Source organism: Megalobrama amblycephala, unplaced genomic scaffold (assembly GCF_018812025.1).
Source record: "Megalobrama amblycephala isolate DHTTF-2021 unplaced genomic scaffold, ASM1881202v1 scaffold426, whole genome shotgun sequence".
Taxonomy (NCBI): Eukaryota; Metazoa; Chordata; class Actinopteri; order Cypriniformes; family Xenocyprididae; genus Megalobrama; species Megalobrama amblycephala.
Window position 1 is genome coordinate 14276 of NW_025953373.1, and position 22124 is coordinate 36399.

Consider the following 22124-nt stretch of genomic DNA (forward strand, 5'->3'; position numbering starts at 1 on the left):
TACATAAAATTCATTTACAATCATTTCATTTCAAATTCATGTATTATTTTAATGAATAAAATTAATTAAAATAAATTCATTTATAAATTAAAATAACATTTTAATTTAAAAAATCATTTCATTTTAATAAATATCCATCAGGTTGTCCTGTAGAAGGAGAAAAGAACAAGACAAGTTAGCTGCAATATCAAAACTTTGTTTTGGTTTTCAAAAAAGCAAACAACATGTGTAAATTATAGTTCATATTAACTTTAGAAAAACAATAGGAACTCACATCTTTCCAGAAAAGTAATGAAACATTACATGAGAGAAATAAATGACAAATATCTTCACAAATTGACACAAGAGCATTACAAGGGTATATATTATGCAACATTTTAAAATGCTCTTCTTTCACTCTATTGGGTATACAGTATTTATATGGTAATAACTATGTTTTCCTCCACTGAATGTTTTCTATTTTAGAACCCCAAAAAACTTCCCTTTTGGAGAAATTGGGTTTCGAGATTGAGAAAGTTGACGAATAAATGTATTATTACATTCTTTACTTAAAAGCGAAACACCTCCCAAACATAACTGTGAAAGTAGTTTTGAGCATGACTCATGGGAAAGGAAAGCTTTCATCAGACATATAATTATGTTTAGAGATGTTCCGATACCACTTTTCCATTCCCGATACTGATTCCGATACCTGAGCTCAGGGTATCGGCCGATACCAAGTACTGATCCGATACCTGGGTGTGTATCTGTATACTACTAGCCCTGTATGAATTTATATAATTATTTTTTAGGCCTTGTGTATTGCCAAGAATCTTGTACAATACATATCACGATACAGGGATTATGATATGATATATTGTGATATATTGCGATATTTCTCTTTTTTTGTTGTTTTTTAGAAAAACATCATTTAAAAACGGTCATAAAGAACACTCAACCATATGCATAAAACCTGACAAGCAACCTTATTTTAATCAATACAGTATCATTTGCATTTATATCACAAATTGCTATTTTAAACTATTTAACAAGAGAAAGAGCATAGTCCATTCCATGACTGAATGACTATTTTATATTTAATACTGTAAAGCTGTTTGCTTTAAAGCAGTCTATTTTATAAAGTGCTATTTAAAGTACTGAACTGCAGAGCTGGTGCAACCATACGCACATCGCTATGATCACATGCTTTCTTTTTGCTGCCATCGCTGTCAAATTGGTTGTGTGTTTATTTTAGTTACCGAGAGGAAAACGTGCAGTACATACTACATATTATATCGAAAGCCTCTCTGCAGCGTGGATGACGTCATTAAGTGAGCTCTCAGATATGATAACAGCTTCTGAGTCTTCACCTATAATGCCTGATGAGTTTGGAGAACACCTGACAAGAGATCAGAGACCATTCCTTCATACAGAATCTCTCCAGATCCTTCAGATTCCCAGATCCATGTTGGTGCTTCTTCTCTTCAGTTCACTCCACTCATTTTCTTTAGGGTTCAGGTCAGAGGACTGGGATGGCCATGGCAGAAGCTTCATTTTGTGCTCAGTGACACATTTTTGTGTTGGTTTTGATGTTTGTTTTGGATCATTGTCCTGTTGGAAGATCCAACCACAGCCCATTATAGGATCTCTAGCAAAAGCAGTCAGGTTTGATTTTTTTTATCTGTTGGTATTTGATAGAATCCATGATGCCATGAATCTGAACAAGATGTCAAGGAGCCTCCAGCAGAAAAATAGGCCCACAACATTGAAGATACAGCAGTATTTCATTGTGCACATGAGGTTCCTTTCACCCTTGTGTGCACCAAATCCATCTTGGGTGTTTGCTGCTAAAAAAAAAGCTATTTTGTGTTTCATCTGACCATAGACCCCATCCCATTTGAAGTTGCAGTAGTGTCAGTTACTTTTCAAATGTTTTATTGTCAGATGAAACAAACAAACAAACCAAAAAAGAGCTTCTTGGTAGCAAACCATTAAGATTGGTTTGGTGCACACAGGGGTAAAAAGTACAATGAAATATACTGCTAGATCTTTAATATTGTGGACCTATTTTTCTGCCAGAGATCCTGGACATCTTGTTCAGATACATGGCATCATGAATTCTATCAAATACCAACAGATAAAAAAAATAAATAATAATAATTCAAACCTGATTGTCCCTGTTAGAAGTCATATAATGGGCCATGGTTGGATCTTCCATCAGGGCAATGATCCAAAACAAACATCAAAATCAACACAAAAATGGGTCACCAAGTACAAAATGAAGCTTCTGCCATGCCCATCCTAGTCTCCTGACCTGAACCCTAATGAAAATGAATGAAGTGAACTGAAGAGAAGAAGCACCAACATGGAGTTGGAATCTGAAGGATCTGGAGAGATTCTGTATGAAGGAATGGTCTCTGATCTCTCGTCAGGTGTTCTCCAAACTCATCAGGCATTATAGGAGAAGAGTCAGAGCTGTTATCTTGGGAAATGAAGGTTGCAAAAAGTATTGAATAAAAGGGTATGAATAATTTTGAGTACAACTGTATATAACATTGATATAAGTGATCACTCTGATTTAGACCTTGTAGTTATATAAAGAGCTCACAGACATCTTTGTTTCACTAATTGTACACATTTCATAGACTTTCATCGACTTTTATATCAGGTTAATGATATTTTCTATCACTTAACCCAATCCCCTAAACCAATGGTTCCCAAACCTGTCCTGAAGTACCCCAAACCCTGCACATTTTGTATGTCGCCCTTATCTGGCACACCCACTTCAGGTCTTGCAGTCTCTACTAATGAGCTGATGAGTTGAATCAGGTGTGTTAGATGAGAGAGACATCCAAAATGTGCAGTGCTGGGGGTCCTCCAGGACAGTTTTGGGAACCACTGCCCTAAACATATCCAACAAAAATGTGTTTTGGTCCATTTATAAGCCTTTAACTAGTCATAATATTTCACTATGTAAGTAAGGACATTTGGCCCCTCACAATACAGTTACAGTTAAACCTGGGGCGGGGGAGGGACAGAGGGAGGACATAGAGGCGGGGGAGGGACAGAGGGAGGACACAGAGGTGGGGGAGGGAGAAAGATGCTAGAAGGGAAGTGGGAGGGGAAGAGGTAGAGAAGGGGGAAAATAATAATTGGCCAAATGGTTACTATGTAGTCATCATGTGCCTTGGCGATATCTTCTGATTGGACTGCTGCCAAGTTCAAGACCACTAACACCCACTCATTTCATCATTCAGCAGCAACAACACACAGATGAGGTGAGAATTTGTTACTTTTCTACAAACTGTGTAAAAGTTATAACTTCACAATAAAAATTCTTCCAATTAAATTAGTGATAGGTTCTGTATGAAAGTGACAAGACAGGCTAATATATGTTTTACAATTAATGAGAATTTAATCTGAGAGTAGCCTTTCTGACAGGAAAGTGTATTTTCTGAAGTATTTTTTTTACTTATTTTGAATTACATTAATTATTTTTAAAAAGTTATGAAGTAATTATAAAATATTCTGACAGTATTTGGTCTGAGAGGAAGTTTTCTGACAGGAAAGTGCTTTCTGAAGTAATTTTTACCTCAAATCAAGTTATATTAACAATTATTTAGTGGGAAATTTCAATGTAATAAAAATATATTCTGACAGGATTTGGTCTGAGAGGAAGTTTTCTGACAGGAAAGTGTTTTCTGAAGTAATTTTTACCTCAAATCAAGTTGTATTAACAATTGTTTAAATGTTAGTGGGAAATTCAATATAATAAAAATATATTCTGACAGTATTTGGTCTGAGAGGAAGTTTTCTGACAGGAAAGTGTTTTCTGAAGTAATTTTTTTTTACCTCAAATCAAGTTATATTAACAATTGTTTAGTGGGAAATTTCAATATAATAAAAATATATTCTAACAGGATTTGGTCTGAGAGAAAGTTTTCTGACAGGAAAGTGTTTTCTGAAGTAATTTTTTTACCTCAAATCAAGTTATATTAACAATTGTTTAGTGGGAAATTTCAATATAATAAAAATATATTCTAACAGGATTTGGTCTGAGAGGAAGTTTTCTGACAGGAAAATGTTTTCTGAAGTAATTTTTACCTCAAATCAAGTTATATTAACAATTGTTTAGTGGAAAATTTTAATATAATAAATATATTCTGACAGGAGTTTTTCTGACAGAAAAGTGTATTTTCCGAAAATAATTTTTTAACTCAACCTAAAATGAGTTTGACACACCTGCACTAAACCAACTGAATGGTGAACCTATTGGACACAGATGTAGTTGTATAATTTGCGTACTGAATTGCTATTGGTCTTCTGTCTTACTCTTTCACTTCTGATGCTAATTAAATCAATGTGTATTTTCTCTTACCCTCCAGAATGGCAGCTGCAAGCTCTCCATACAGCAGGCCCACTCCCACCAAGCTCATGTGTGTGAACAATCGCACAAACCACCGTGCGAAGACCTATGAGGTCTCCAAAAACAAAACTTGAGATCGGGTCATTCAAAACGACCACTATAAGTGCTCTCACCAATGGTGACAGAGCATTTATTGCGGCAGTTGATGGAGGCACCCCACTTTTTGAGAAGGGGGAGGCCTATATTATAAAAAAAAAAAAAAAAAAAAAAAAAAAAAATCACACCTTGTCCTTAAAATTCGGTCGGGAGTGTATTTTTCTTGGCCCTGGGGCAAAGAAATTTAAAACAGCACCTTTCACCGTGCCAGAGGCAGCGGAGAAGAAGGCGACGGATCTCCTCAGTCCTCCAACAGCCCTCGTGACAGGGGAAGAGGACGACCTTTTCACAAGGGGAGGATTCATCTCCCTGAAAGGAGAAATAGAAAAAGTGAGTGAATTAAGCTAGTAAATATTTCATTAAATAATTAAATTCAACTTTGTTTTCCCCAAAATGAAAATTCTATGACCACACATTTCTGCTCATTTGCTTTCATTGTTAAAAACTTTGATTAAAGACACATTTAATTCAGATTCCCAGCCAATGTTGTATCAGTTGTGTCTAAGCACCTGTTATTGTATTTACTTGCAGTGATTTAACAACAGTCCTACCATTGTGATCATGTAGTTGCAGGTAATCAGGATGACACGGGTGACCGATGGGGAGGTCCCCATCAGAGACCTGTCTCTGAGGTGTGGCCAGAAGTGCTTCGAGGTCTCCCTCTGGCGTGATGAGGCCCTTCATGAGATGAGTTTGGGAGATCAGGTTGAGATTTCACATCTCAAGGCAACACTCAAACCTGCTGCCAAATTTAACTCCTCGAGCTATACAACTGTGGAGGTACACAGCATACATTACGCATCATGTAGCCAAATTATTCTCCAATTGATTTTTCCTTCATCTTTCTACACTTGTGAGTTGTGTACCAAGGGGATATACATTTTTGAACTTTTTATATATCCATTGGTATTTTCATAATATTGGTAACACTATATAATAAGGCCCTATTAATGTTAATGAATTGACTATACATTAACACTGAGCAACACATTTGTTACAGTACTTATTAATATTTGTTACAGATGTTAATCAACAAAATACAACAGTTACACAACTTTCAGTTTGATAGTGTTTTAGTAAATGTTGAACTAAGCATTAATGAAGAATAATAAATGTTTTAGAAGTATTTTCATTGTTAGATCATGTTAACTTAGGTAGTCAACTAACATTAATAGTGTTCATGTCCATTGTTATATAGCGCCTTTACTGAGACTTGTTTATATTGTTACATTTCAGAAGGCTGAACTTCAAACTGTCGAGGAGGTGGTCACCATTGTAGGTGTCTCGGCAGAAGATGGAGGTGCCATGGTGCTTCTCTCCGACACCTATGATGAGTACAGTGTCCCAGAAGAAATATCAATGGACATTGGTGCTGATGAGCTCCCCATAATGTTAAAATTGTCTCACAATAAATATATTGTGCAACATATTGAACTGTTGGGGGATGCCATGGAGGGTGAAATGTTTGAGTAATTTAGAATAATCTTTTTTTGTTGTTGTTGTTGTAGTTTTTGTTGTGTTTCTATTTTTTTAATAGTTTCATTTTTTTTTTTTTTAAAGTTTACTCAAGTTCATGTTAATTTTAAATTTACAATTTACATAAATGTTCAGTATTTTACTTGTTTCATTTTTTATTAAATTAGTCAAGTTCATGTTCATTTTAATACATTTTTAATACATTTTGCTTTGCGTTTTCTTTCATGAATTATATAAAATTAATTTAAATAATCATTAAGTCTGATGTGATTTATCACCACCTCCCTATCATAAATTAAAGGTGCTCTGATCTTAATGCTACCAAGCATGTTAAACATAAGTTAGACCATTAAACAATTTTAATTTTAAAATTAAATTACTAGCTGTACTAAGTGTAATATTTTCTCTCTCTTACTTTCTTTTTTTTTTTATAAACAAACATTTAATTGAAATTGTATTAATGTAATACTTATATAGAAGTAATATCCCAGCTAACAAAAAAACGTCCCCAGAACGTCCCCTGAATGGCCTCTGCGAACGTCCCCCGAACGTCCATGTGTAGGGTCCTCTGGCTGTCCCGGGGACGTCCGCAAAGTCGTCCTCCGGACGTTCACGGGGACGTTCACAGGACGTTCAACGGCCATTCGGGACGTTTAGGGGACTTTCGATTAAGTCCTCTTATTGTTTTTTATTTTACTTCTAGGTTAACAAAAGAACACAAACACGTTGTAAGGAGAAAAATACATTTATTTATTTATAATAAATGAGCAGTTTCATAATTGTTGTGCTCTTTCCGTGTGTGTGTGTGTGTGTGTGTGTGTGTGTGTGTGTGTGTGTGTGTGTGTGTGTGTGTTATGCAGTTGTGCACGCGCGTCTCTCGTTGTCAGCTGTGGTAGTCCGATGGCAGTTTTTTCGATGGCTTCTAACCTAAAACGACAAAATGAACACATTCAATAATGTTTCAGGTATCGTTTGTCTATTAAGAAACATTTGTTACTGACAATTTGGATTCGTGAGACCAAGATTAGCGTACATTTGAAGATAGGCCGTAACGGTCAGCCGCGACGGACAACAACTTCAGCAAACGTTTGTAAATGTAATCTTGTCATATAATTTAAACTTTACAAGATAAACAGTGGTTATGGTAGCTAATGTCTGCTAAACTAAAATTTAAAATACCTTTTTGACCGACGAAAGAGAATACTCAAGGCCTCATCTGAGAAAATCACCGGCAGGACCGTTAACTGTCGACGCAGCCAAGCGTTGCCATGGATACATGCGCGTAACCTAAAGAATGACGTCACTCGATCGTCACTTGCTTGTATCTCACAGTGTGGCTATATTACACTTTTTGCCACATGCTATACCTTTCTTATGTGTAAAAATTAAAGTAATTTTTTTAAAAATAACTTTTCTTTAATAAAACCATGTTTGACAGGTATTTATGGGTATAGGAATTGTCTTACCTGTGTTATTTTCCAATTTCTTTGCCAGCAAAGTGCTTTTCCATTCTTCATCTTTTCTTTGGCTGCATTCATCAGTTGAAGTCAATAACATTATTTTAGAGCTCCAGTTCAGGGTGATTGGGACACTTTTTACCATTGAGATGACTTGGATAAAATGTCCCATTCTTATATTATCCCACATCTTATATTCAGTAGCCTACTATTGGGGGGCATCATGATTTTGATGTTTAAAATGATAACTGCTGAAAGCACACATGATCTGATGACATCTTTAATTAGTTAGTAGGTTGAAGTTACTCCATTATTTTTTCCCATAGGCTAACATGAAAGTTGTTCATTTTTAATATTTACTTCATTTTACAATGAATGGGTCATTCTACAGAAAAGTCAACTTTTCTGTCCCTTTACAGAAATATTACACTTGAAAACACTTTTTTATATTGAAAACATTTTTTTTTATATTTTAATATGAAACAATATTTGAACAATTAAACCTTCTTGCGCATCAATGTGGCAGTATTTGTTTTTTAATTATAAAAATTCCAAACAGCACAGAAGTGCTCGTCCCCACAGTCATGTGGGAAAGTGCTTTATTTTGAGCTCACAAACAGGGTTTAAATACAATAATGTATGCATAACTGTCAAATATATTATGTAGCCTAAATGACATAAAAAAACAAAAACAAATGCTGAATAAATATTATAAAATATATATATAAAAAAAAAAACCCTGGTGTTGTGTCACTGGTGTTACCTTTAACAAAAATCTCTTATTTTGAAATAAAAATCACACTGTTGACATCAATTGACTACCTTCTTCCTATTTCCTGAAGATCCATGAAGAAAGACACATGGAAAGTCCACTATCTCTTTTCAGTTATCAGAAATTTTAATTAGAAAATCATAATTTCATATAAAGCTTTTAGTTGAAGTCACTGGTGTGACCTACTTTATTATTAGGGAATTTTAAAAAACTAGAATACAAATGGATTAAACTACTTAATTTAGTGAATATACCATGATTGACAACATGTGGATTGATACCTTGCAGCAGCCATAAAATGCATTTTTCATGAAAAATGTCACTGGTGTTGTTTATAGAAAAAAAAACTTTATTCAAAGCTATTTATTTAATTATTTTGCATAAAATAGCACTAAATAATGTGATTCTAACTTTTTTTCCTATTGTTAATCCTCCTTTGGTCAGATATGGCTAAATTGAGGGTATTTGGCTAAACTGAGAAGCTGAGAAGCAGCGACTTTACGGACAGCGTATTTTACAGACATTTTTAAAATGTTGTTTATGATCTTTTACTGACTGCTTTCACTAAGTGTCAATGAAAAGTCTTTGATTGTATAAAAAATGTAAAAAATTTAGTCTCCTCTCCTTGATTATAGTTGAAGAATAAGTATAGGCTATCTTTGGTCGTATCTGTCACTGGTGATTCATTGTGTCACTGTTGTTACTGTTTTTTGTCTGTCTCATTAAATAAAATGTGTCATATGTGACATGATAATACTTTTACATTCATTGAATTCTGCTAAACTCAAGAATTAAGATGTAAAGGATTGCATTACTTGTTTATAACTGTTTTTCAAATATTTCCATTGTTATAGCAAATACATGCATAATTAAATTAGCATAATTCAATCACTTTTAACTAACCTGATTGAAAAAAAAACAAACACATAATCTCCTTATTTTTTTCATTATCTTTTTTTCTGTAACTCTGACTGCATGTGCTGAAAAAAAATGAGAAATGTCATTTCATAAAAATGTTTAAAATGCCAGAGAAGTATGGTAACACCAGTGACAAAAAAATGGTACATGCTGTCTTTAAATGCACAAAATAATAATAATAATAATAATAAATCATAAAGCTGTCATTTGTATTCATAAAGTCAATGTGTAATATAATAATGTGGTCTAAGTTTAAACGTTAGAAAAAGAAATACATTTTAAGACATTTTGTCATACCAAAAGTGGACTTTTCTGTAGAATGACCCGAATTCAACTACTATTTTTACTTGAAGTAAAACCATAATATCAACCTGCACAACAAAACAATCATGGTTTCTGTAAATCCATTATCATGTTTAAAGGGATTTTTAAGGAACACAACCTCCTTTAAATCCAGTAGGTTTAGTTTCATTTGCCCTTTGTCTGAGTTTCAAGGTGTAAGGTCTGTTGATAAAAGGCAACGCTGTTTTTTTTTACAAGTGTTGTTATGGAAATACCAGATGAGGGACGTCAGTAGGACTTTCGCAAACTGGCAAGGACTTGAATGTCCTCCGAACGTCCGTCAGCGAACGTTACAAAGCGGACCAAACGCGGACGTCCCCCGAACGTCCGGCGAACGTCTGCCAGCGAACGTTAAAAAGCGGACCAAACGCGGACGTCCCCCGAACGTCCGCCAGCGGACGTTAAAAAGCGGACCAAACGCGGACGTCCCCCGAACGTCCGTCAGCGAACGTTACAAAGCGGACCAAACGCGGACCTTAACGGACGTTCACAACGTCCGGGGGACGTCCCTTGTTTGCTGGGATGTACATACACTTTTTTTTTTTTTTTTTTTTTTTTTTTTTTAAAAGAGTATTTGAAACTTTCTCTTTTTTTTTAATAATTTGTCAACTTAACCAAAACGAAACGAAGACCTGGTGAAAACAGGTGCCATTTAAAAGTCCAATTTAGGTTATTGATTGTCAAGGGCAAATTTTCCTGTATAAAGGGCAATTCTTATGATTACCAAACTTTGTCAAATAGTTACATTTAACCAAATCAAAATAGTTTACACAAAGTATATCAAATTACATATATGAAAAAATGGAATTCAATCATTATAGAGTAGGGCTGAAATAATAATAATAATAATAATAATAATAATAATAATAAAAAAACATTATTTCTGATTGTTGATCATGATATTGTAATGATTAATATCGATTAAAAGAATACATTAAATGTTGTATCATGCATGCCAAGTCAAGAACCATTTATGAATAAGTTAATTGGTTTTTACACATCAGAAAATAAAGACACTGTTATTTTAGTAGCATGAAAAACAAAGCTATTATAAGTTAATATCTTACTTACATCCTATCTGCAGTTTTTGATGTATTCAGTATTTGGCAGCAGGTCTGAGTTCCAAACTCCACTCGAGCAGGGCCTCATCACGCCAGAGGGACACAGATGGCCACACCTCAAAGACAAGTTGTTTGTTATATATATATATATATATATATATATATATATATATATATATATATATATATATATATATATATATATATATATATACATACACACAATCGATGTACAGACATTACATATATATACATATTTTTTTTTTTTCATAAAAAATATACACATATTATCATTTACACCTTTCCCCCCATACAATTACCATGTGATACAATCTTTTTTTTTGTGCTATAAACACAGCCTTAAATGTTTTACTTTCATTATATTATTATTATTATTATTGTTAGAGAATATCAAGTTGCGTTGCACCATCGGTTTCCTTGCATGTTGATCAATCTCAAAGTTTGACTTGATAGAAAAGTTGTCATGTATAGGTATAAAACGGCTGCACATACAGTGTTTTCAACCACAAAGTTTCAAAGTCTCATTTCAAGTTTTACTTATATTGAAATCACCGCAAAAATATTAACATAAAACTTTATAGTTCGGATATTAACAGTTATGTATACAGTAGTGATCAAAATAGAGTAAATTATAATCTGGTATACCATATAAAGGTATACCTTTTAAGAAATCCATGCATTTACGGATTACATTGTTTCGTCGGCAGGCGGCGACAAGTGACTGAAATGTATTTGTCATTAAATCATTTATTCAAGAAATTATTTCAATGAACATCTGATGCATCCAGTAATGAAATAATATTCTATTCTATACATCTATCAGAACGAATTGGTTGATGACTCGCTGTACATTAAAGCTTCGTTCCTGAATGAACAAGCCAAATTAATCTGTTGAATCTCAATGACTCACTCGATAAAGGTGACTTGCTGCCACCTAGTGGCGGTTTTAATTTCACATTTAAAGTAGTATCAATTTTGAATTTAAAATAAAATAAACAAATATATATTCAACGTTTTAAAACAAAACATTATTTATGCCCTTTATTAATTAGCTGTTAATTAAGTCATTGTTGATCCCCTGTGTGCAGCATTAAACAATGATATTTCAGATGCATCTGATCCTTAGCATTGCAAAGATGAATTTTGATAGTTAACTCGTCAGCTATTTTTCGTCAGTTATTTTGTCTTGTTACTCATTTAATTTATTGATTAAATGTAAGAATTTGACAAAAATGATGATGCGTCTAGCAGACAACTTTCCCACAAAGGTTGAAGCTGTAATGACAGCAACCTTTTTGCCTCATAACATCATTAATCATCATTAAACATCAATAATATCGTAATGTTACTCGTGATATTGTAATAATTGTAATAGCTTAGCCTACTTGCATCTTACCTGCATTCAGTTTTCAGAGTGCGTCACACAAAAACTCTGCCTCAGAAAGACCTGCGTCACTGACTGAGCACATGGTGCGAACGCGACAAAAACTCTCGCGATATTAGCTTTTTTTTTTCTTCACCGGTAACTAATCTAAACGCATCTGATTGGTTATTGCATCCGGAGCTCAACAGAGATGTGTGTGATTGGTTGTAATGCTTAACACACACAAAAAAAGTATGAATCTTGAATGCCACATTTAAAATTATTTTCACATTTCACTTCAATTGTAACCGTACCTTCAAGACCTCTGATTTTTTTTTCTTCTTCCCATTTTGGAGGAAGCAGTGCAATTGTGTCTTCAAATGTAGCAATTTAATTTCCTCATCACCTTCACCTGGTAACTGTGACATCACCAGTCTTACAATATTATTATTACGAGTTGTTGCTATGTTATGATTAAGATTTTAAAATATGCTCACTAATAATAAAAAAAAAGAATCATTGAGGCTGTTAGTGTAACATACAATTATATATAAATAACTTGTACTATCTGTCTGTCAGTCTATCAGAACGAATCGGTTGATGACTCGCTGTACATTAACGCTTCGTTCCTGAATGAACAAGCCAAATTGAATCTGTTGAATCTCAATGACTCACTCAATAAAGGTGACTTGCTGCCACCTAGTGGCGGTTTTAATTTCACATTTAAAGTATTGTTAGAAATTTTGAATTTAAAATAAATATTCAACGTTTTATGTTTAAAACAAAGCATTATTTATGTACTTTATTAATTAGCTATTAATTAAGTCATTGTTGATCCCCTGTGAGCTGCATTAAACAATGATATTTCAGATGCATCCATTTCCTCAGCATTGCAAAGATGAATTTTGATAGTTAATTCATCAGCTATTTTTTTTGGCAGTTATTTTGTCTTGTTACTCATTTAATTTAGTTATTGATTACATGTAAGAATTTGACAAAAGATGATGCATACTTCATCTACATGCATGACAGCAACTTTTTGCCTTTTAACTGTAAAACATCATTAATGTCGATTTTTACTCGTGATATTGTAATAATGTCGATTAAAAAAGTACATTAAGCGTTTTTGTGTGGGGAGGAAAAGGTTGTATACCGCACAGAGAAGAACGTTTATTAATTAGTTACATTTTATGCATGAGAAAATCAAGACATTGTTATTTTAATAGCATAAAAGACTAAAGGATTATAATTTAATATCTTACTTGCATTGTATCTGCACTTTTCCACGCGCAGTAGCCTATTTAGAGTGCGTCACACACTGACTGAAATTCCCCTCAGAAAGTCCTGCGTCACTGACTGAGCACATGGCGCGAAAGTGACAAAAACTCCCTCGATATCAGTAAAAAAAAATTTCTTCACCGGTAACTAATCTAAACTCATCTGATTGGTTATTGCCTTCTGAGCTCAACAGTGCGATTGGTTGTAATGATCAACGCATAGTACGTGAGCATTCATGTAATACCGCAACACATTTCACATTTCACTTCAAGTGACAGTCGAAATAGATTTATTTTGATTGTCATTTTACCCCCTTGTCTTGAATATGCTTTTTTGTCCACTTTTGAAGGATCAGAACAATTGTGTCTCATAATGTAGCAATTTAATTTCCTCATTATCTTCACCTGTGACAACGTAACTCGCATCACCACAATAGCTGTTCTTACAATAGAAATGTATTATTATTATTACTAGCTGTTGAAATGTCATGAATTTAAATATGCTATCAAACTATGGATTTTAAAATATGCCTACTGTTAAAAATGAATCATTGTTATTGTTTAAGATTTAGAAAAATTTTTGTTCTGTTGGAGTTTTGGGGATTACCGTCGTGATGACGAGTGGAGCTTGATGTTAGGATGACGACTGGCGCTCAACGTAGCACGTTTTCAGCTGTTGAAACACACAGTGATGATCTTGATCATTGAGTAGTTGAAAGTTGAAGGTTGAAGAAGAAAGAACTCTTCTTAGATATTCAACTATCCTCATGATTGGGAAAGAGGGAGACCTGTTCACAAGGTGGAGGATAAATCTCCCTACAAGAAAGTAATAAAAATGTGCAGTCAATTCTTATTAAATACTATATTAAAAATATTATATATTTAACCATATGTGACCTGATCCAGCAAAATGAGTCACAGTGACCCAAATTTCAAAATTGAGATTTTGGTATCAGTGGAAAGATGAGACAATAAGCTTTAAAATGATATCCTAGTCAAAGTCATACCTTGAATAGTTTTAAAGATATACCCATTTGAATTATGGTCGTCTGCCCTCTTTTTCAAATTGAAAACCTGAGAAAAATGCTTTTAAAGTTTTTTGCCCGTTTTTTTTTTTGTTGATATCTTTCAAAATCCATTGCATTAAAAGGGATAAACTATTTATTTTACAGCTTAATATGACCAAAGACATTTTTATATATATAAATGCTAAACCAGGCTGAAGCTCAAATTATTTGAAAGTATTTATTTGAATTAACACTTTAAGACCTGAAGGCTTTTTTAGTTTTTTTTTTTTTTTTTTTTTTCCTGAGCGACACACACAAAAGTAAAGACTCATAACTCCAAAACTCTAGCAAGGAGAGTCAAAAGGTAGGTATCATTTGATAGAAAACATTTTAAATTTTAAGAAAATATAAATTACATTACATTTGGAAATTGTCTTGCTGAGAAACAGCTGATAAAAGACACAAATATATATACTTTTTTTAAAATAATTTTTCTTTTTTTTATTTGACATGGAATAACTCAGGAACACAATAAGATCGCTAAAAAATTCTTTTTTTGGTGATGCTCTCCTATATGTGTGCTGCATCTGGTTCAAATTTCGTGGTGATAGCATAAAGAATAGTTTGAAAAACTGTTGTTAATTTTTTCCGCAGCCAGGTGGCGCCAACGGGCGGTAAACTCCGGTTTAGAGGTGCTTCTCAGCACTCCTTAGGAGTTTTTCAAAATGGTTAGATGCATTAAAAAGATGAGATTCTAAGCTTTAAAATGATATCTATTATGTGTTATTCCACGTTGGAAAACAAACATGGATGGGTCCGGGAACATTGGATACACTGCATCCCGGAGAGATGAGAGACATGTTTTTAGCCAAGTATGTTAAATAATTTCGTGAGTAATATCTTGTGATCAACGCAATATATTATATTGATTTTGGATTCGTTTTAATCTTGAGAGTCTGCTTTAAATATTGATGTGCCATTTTTATGATCTGTGCATTTTTCATGAAGTTATGAGCATGTGAAATATACATACTTGTATTCAGTTAGCTGCTGTGCTATTTTTGTTGTAAACGCATATTACTCAGACTCATTAGAGGGTGAAAACAACAACAGAAGCATGTTGGAGGCTTGATATGAAAGTTTAAAGTCTTTGGTTTTGTATGCAAAAAGAATTTTTGTGCTACCTATATGGATTCAATTTTTATTGGCTTTTAAAGAGAGACACGCAAATGGGAGTTTTATTTTATAAGGCGCGCTAGTCTGACAGGAGGATGGCTGGACCGATCGCGTGCCTGTCAGTCGAAACGGGGCTTCCCATTGTTAAAAATCAGCATTTAGGTCAGTATGTTTACATTTCTAAGCTTTTTGATTGGTTCTATACAACGTGTAACACCATATTTGTAGAGCAGAGATAATGACGTTTCAGGGGATACTGGGAAATGCTCATAAGTGACGAGAGGAGTTGAGAAGTTCATTTCCAGCGAATTTAGTAAAACCATGTCAAATTTAATAGCCATTTAAATACCTTTACTCAATTATCTGGACTACGAAACTTTGGGAGATTATTTTTGAAAGTCTGTTCTTTGAAATTACACTGTAAAATTTTTCCAGGATTTCACAAGATATAACTGTAATATTTCACAGTTAATTACATTATTACCACTTCACAGGCTTTAACTGTGATAATTCACAATATAATACCGTATTTAGACTTTTACTGTGAAAATAATGCAGGCGCGGGGCTTTTACAAGAAACTACTGTGAATGCCGTCTTTTTTTACTTTTTTGAGTGGCAACTGCGGCAGCGTCATCAGAGCGTCATCAGAGCTCTCTGATCTACGTGGTCCCATTCGGTGGATTCAGACAGCGGTAAGTGTTTAAATGTCAAACTTTATCAATTTGATGTTTTTTATATGATAGTGCATGTAATTTAAAAGTATGAACCAAATTAGCGTTAGTTGTAGGTTCTGTTGTCATGTTTTTGTAACTTAGCTGGAGCAGACTCGCGTCGACGTTTACCCAGCAAACAAGGGACGTCCCCCGGACGTTGTGAACGTCCGTTAAGGTCGCAGGAGGTCCGCTTCGTAACGTTCGCTGACGGACGTTCGGAGGACGTCCGCGTTTGGTCCGCTTTTTAACGTTCGCTGGCGGACGTTCGGGGGACGTCCGCGTTTGGTCCGCTTTTTAACGTTCGCTGCCGGACGTTCGGGGGACGTCCGCGTTTGGTCCGCTTTTTAACGTTCGCTGGGGGACGTCCGCGTTTGGTCCGCTTTGAACGTTCGCTAACGGACGTTCGGAGGACATTCAAGTCCTTGCCAGTTTGCGAAGGTCCTACTGACGTCCCTCATCTGGTATTTCCATAACAACACTTGTAAAAAAAAAAAAAAAAACAGCGTTGCCTTTTATCAACAGACCTGACACCTTGAAACTCAGACAAAGGGCAAATTAAACTAAACCTACTGGATTTAAAGGCGGTTGTGTTCCTTAAAAATCCCTTTAAACATGATAATGGATTTACAGAAACCATGATTGTTTTGTTGTGCAGGTTGATATTATGGTTTTACTTCAAGTTAAAATAGTAGGTCTATTTGAATTCGGGTCATTCTACAGAAAAGTCCACTTTTGGTATGACAAAATGTCTTAAAATGTATTTCTTTTTCTAACGTTTAATCTTAGACCACATTATTATATTAAACATTGACTTTATGAATACAAATGACAGCTTTATGATTTTTTTTATTATTATTATTTTGTGCATTTAAAGACAGCATGTACCATTTTTTTGTCACTGGTGTTACCATACTTCTCTGGCATTTTAAAAAAAATTATGAAATGATATTTCTCAATTTTTTTCAGCACATGCAGTCAGAGTTACAGAAAAAAAGATAATGAATTTTTTTTTTTTTTAATCAGTTTAGTTAAAAGTGATTGAATTATGCTAATTTAATTATGCATGTATTTGCTATAACAATGAAAATATTTGAAAAACAGTTATAAACAAGTAATGCAATCCTTTACATCTTAATTCTTGAGTGTAGCAGAATTCAATGAATGTAAAATTATTATCATGTCACATATGACACATTTTATTTAATGAGACAGACAAAAAACAGTAACACCAGTGACACAATGAATCACCAGTGACAGATACATAGGACCAAAGATAGCATACTTATTCTTCAACTATAATCAAGTAGAGGAGACTAAATTTTTAAATTTTTTTATACAATCAAAGACTTTTCATTGACACTTAGTGAAAGCAGTCAGTAAAAGATCATAAACAACATTTTAAAAATGTCTGTAAAATACGCTGTCCGTAAAGTCGCTGCTTCTCAGCTTCTCGGTTTAGCCAAATACCCTCAATTTAGCCATATGAGCCATATCTGAAGGAGGATTAACAACGGGGAAAAAAAGTTAGAATCACATTATTTAGTGCTATTTTATGCAAAATAACTAAATAAATTTGAATAAAGTTTTTTTCTATAAACAACTGACAGTAACACCAGTGACATTTTTCATGAAAAATGCATTTTATGGCTGCTGCAAGGTATCAATCCACATGTTGTCAATCATGGTATATTCACTAAATTAAGTAGTTTAATCCATTTGTATTCTAGTTTTTTAAAATTCCCTAATAATAAAGTAGGTCACACCAGTGACTTCAACTAAAAGCTTCATATGAAATTATGATTTTCTAATTAAAATTTCTGATAACTGAAAAGAGATAGTGGACTTTCCATGTGTCTTTCTTCATGGATCTTCAGGAAATAGGAAGAAGGTAGTCAATTGATGTCAACAGGGTGATTTTTATTTCAAAATAAGAGATTTTTGTTAAAGGTAACACCAGTGACACAACACCAGGTTTTTTTTATATATATATTTTATAATATTTATTCAGCATTTGTTTTTTTTAATGTCATTTACATAATATATTTGACAGTTATGCATACATTATTGTATTTAAACCCTGTTTCTGAGCTCAAAATAAAGCACTTTCCCACATGACTGTGGGGACGAGCACTTCTGTGGTGTTTGGAATTATTATAATTAAAAAACAAATATTGCCACATTGATGCGCAAGAAGGTTTAATTGTTCAAATATTGTTTCATATTAAAATATAAAAAAAATTGTAATCCTAAAGTGTTTAAGTGTAATATTTCTGTAAAGGGACAGAAAAGTGGACTTTTCTGTAGAATGACCCATTCATTGTAAAATGAAGTAAATATTAAAAATGAACAACTTTCATGTTAGCCTATGGGAAAAAATAATGGAGTAACTTCAACCTACTAACTAATTAAAGATGTCATCAGATCATGTGTGCTTTCAGCAGTTATCATTTTAAACATCAAAATCATGATGCCCCCCAATAGTAGGCTACTGAATATAAGATAGCCTATACAATTTATTATGTATTCACATGCATGAAGAAAATTTAATCCCATGGAGCTCTAAAATAATGTTATTGACTTCAATGAATGCAGCCAAAGAAAAGATGAAGAATGGAAAAGCATTTTGCTGGCAAAGAAACTGGAAAATAACACAGGTAAGACAATTCCTATACCCATAAATACCTGTCAAACATGGTTTTATTAAAGAAGAGTTACTAATAAAAAAAATTACTTTACTTTTTACACTTAAGAAAGGTATAGCATGTGGCAAAAAGTGTAATATAGCCACACTGTGAGATACAAGCAAGTGACGATCGAGTGACGTCATTCTTTAGGTTACGCGCATGTATCCATGGCAACGCTCAGCTGCGTCGAGAGTTAACGGTCCTGCCGGTGATTTTCTCAGATGAGGCCTTGAGTTTTCTCTTTCGTCGGTCGAAAAGGTATTTTAAATTTTAGTTTAGCAGACATTAGCTACCATAACCACTGTTTATCTTGTAAAGTTTAAATTATATGACAAGATTACATTTACAAACGTTTGCTGAAGTTGTTGTCCGTCGCGGCTGACCGTTACGGCCTATCTTCAAATGTACGCTAATCTTGGTCTCACGAATCCAAATTGTCAGTAACAAATGTTTCTTAATAGACAAACGATACCTGAAACATTATTGAATGTGTTCATTTTGTCGTTTTAGGTTAGAAGCCATCGAAAAAACTGCCATCGGACTACCACAGCTGACAACGAGAGACGCGCGTGCACAACTGCATAACACACACACACACACACACGGAAAGAGCACAACAATTATGAAACTGCTCATTTATTATAAATAAATAAATGTATTTTTCTCCTTACAACGTGTTTGTGTTCTTTTGTTAACCTAGAAGTAAAATAAAAAAAACAATAAGAGGACTTAATCGAAAGTCCCCTAAACATCCCGAATGGCCGCTGAACGTCCTGTGAACGTCCCCGTGAACGTCCGGAGGACGTCTTTGCGGACGTCCCCGGGACAGCCAGAGGACCCTACACATGGACGTTCGGGGGACGTTCGCAGAGGCCATTCAGGGGACGTTCTGGGGACCTTTTTTTGTTAGCTTTATATAAGTTATAACCATAATATAACTAAACTCCCAGCAAACAAGGGACGTCCCCCGGACGTTGTGAACGTCCGTTAAGGTCCGCGTTTGGTCCGCTTTGTAACGTTCGCTGGCGGACGTTCGGAGGACGTCCGCGTTTGGTCCCCTTTGTAACGTTCGCTGACGGACGTTCGGGGACGTCCGCGTTTGGTCCGCTTTTTAACGTCCGCTGGCGGACGTTCGGGGACGTCCGCGTTTGGTCCGCTTTGTAACGTTCGCTGACGGACGTTCGGAGGACATTCAAGTCCTTGCCAGTTTGCGAAAGTCCTACTGACGTCCCTCATCTGGTATTTCCATAACAACACTTGTAAAACAAAAACAGCGTTGCCTTTTATCAACAGACCTTACACCTTGAAACTCAGACAAAGGGCAAATGAAACTAAACCTACTGGATTTAAAGGAGGTTGTGTTCCTTAAAAATCCCTTTAAACATGATAATGGATTTACAGAAACCATGATTGTTTTGTTGTGCAGGTTGATATTATGGTTTTACTTCAAGTAAAAATAGTAGTTGAATTCGGGTCATTCTACAGAAAAGTCCACTTTTGGTATGACAAAATGTCTTAAAATGTATTTATTTTTCTAACGTTTAAACTTAGACCACATTATTATATTACACATTGACTTTATGAAGACAAATGACAGCTTTATGATTTATTATTATTATTATTATTATCATTTTGTGCATTTAAAGACAGCATGTACCATTTTTTTTGTCACTGGTGTTACCATACTTCTCTGGCATTTTAAACATTTTTATGAAATGATATTTCTCCTTTTTTTTTCAGCACATGCAGTCAGAGTTACAGAAAAAAAGATAATGAAAAAAATAAGGAGATTATGTTTTTTTTTTTCAATCAGGTTAGTTAAAAGTGATTGAATTATGCTAATTTAATTATGCATGTATTTGCTATAACAATGGAAATATTTGAAAAACAGTCATAAACAAGTAATGCAATCCTTTACATCTTAATTCTTGAGTTTAGCAGAATTCAATGAATGTAAAAGTATTATCATGTCACATATGACACAATTTATTTAATGAGACAGACAAAAAACAGTAACAACAGTGACACAATGAATCACCAGTGACAGATACGACCAAAGATAGCCTACTTATTCTTCAACTATAATCAAGGAGAGGAGACTAAATTTTTTGCATTTTTATAGAATCAAAGACTTTTCATTGACACTTAGTGAAAGCAGTCAGTAAAAGATCATAAACAACATTTTAAAAATGTCTGTAAAATACGCTGTCCGTAATGTCGCTGTTTCTCAGCTTCCCAGTTTAGCCAAATACCCTCAATTTAGCCATATCTGACCAAAGGAGGATTAACAATAGGAAAAAAAGTTAGAATCACATTATTTAGTGCTATTTTATGCAAAATAACTAAATAAATAGCTTTGAATAAAGTTTTTTTTTTCTATAAACAACACCAGTGACAGTAACACCAGTGACATTTTTCATGAAAAATGTTGTCAATCATGGTATATTCACTAAATTAAGTAGTTTAATCCATTTGTATTCTAGTTTTTTAAAATTCCCTAATAATAAAGTAGGTCACACCAGTGACTTCAACTAAAAGCTTCATATGAAATTATGATTTTCTAATTAAAATTTCTGATAACTGAAAAGAGATAGTGGTCTTTCCATGTGTCTTTCTTCGTGGATCTTCAGGAAATAGGAAGAAGGTAGTCAATTGATGTCAACAGTGTGATTTTTATTTCAAAATAAGAGATTTTTGTTAAAGGTAACACCAGTGACACAACACCAGGGTTTTTTTATATATATTTTATAATATTTATTCAGCATTTGTTTTTTTTTTTTTATGTCATTTACATAATATATTTGACAGTTATGCATACATTATTGTATTTAAACCCTGTTGCTGAGCTCAAAATAAAGCACTTGACTGTGACTGTGGGGACGAGCACTTCTGTGCTGTTTGGAATTTTTATAATTAAAAAACAAATACTGCCACATTGATGTGCAAGAAGGTTTAATTGTTCAAATATTGTTTCATATTAAAATATAAAAAAAAAATTTTTTCAATATAAAAAAAAAGTGTTTTCAAGTGTAATATTTCTGTAAAGGGACAGAAAAGTTGACTTTTCTGTAGAATGTCATCAGATCATGTGTGCTTTCAGCAGTTATCATTTTAAACATCAAAATCATGATGCCCCCAACAGTAGGCTACTGAATATAAGATGTGGGATAATATAAGAATGGGACATTTTATCCAAGTCATCTCAATGGTAAAAAGTGTCCCAATCACCCTGAACTGGAGCTCTAAAATGTTATTGACTTCAACTGATGAATGCAGCCAAAGAAAAGATGAAGAATGGAAAAGCACTTTGCTGGCAAAGAAATTGGAAAATAACACAGGTAAGACAATTCCTATA

The 22124-nt window shown here is 34.0% G+C and overlaps 2 long non-coding RNA genes across 11 annotated transcripts; one reads left to right on the forward strand and one right to left on the reverse strand.

The window, feature by feature from the left end:
- Positions 1-96: 96 nt before the first annotated feature.
- On the reverse strand, positions 97-14102 carry LOC125261538. Of its 10 annotated transcripts, none has more exons than XR_007183351.1 (8): positions 11945-11983; positions 10538-10643; positions 7444-7505; positions 7157-7264; positions 5053-6904; positions 4630-4810; positions 4358-4460; positions 97-147 (listed from the first exon to the last, which is right to left on the reverse strand). It is a non-coding gene; the product is annotated as an uncharacterized LOC125261538 (long non-coding RNA). The 10 variants fall into 10 exon arrangements; XR_007183353.1 differs by having other exon boundaries at positions 117-147; positions 4358-4451; XR_007183350.1 differs by lacking the exon at positions 97-147 and having other exon boundaries at positions 4312-4460; positions 5053-5273; positions 5773-6904.
- A 4864-nt stretch (positions 14103-18966) lies between these two features.
- On the forward strand, positions 18967-19436 carry LOC125261540. Its single transcript, XR_007183354.1, has 2 exons — positions 18967-19205; positions 19280-19436. It is a non-coding gene; the product is annotated as an uncharacterized LOC125261540 (long non-coding RNA).
- Positions 19437-22124: the final 2688 nt, after the last annotated feature.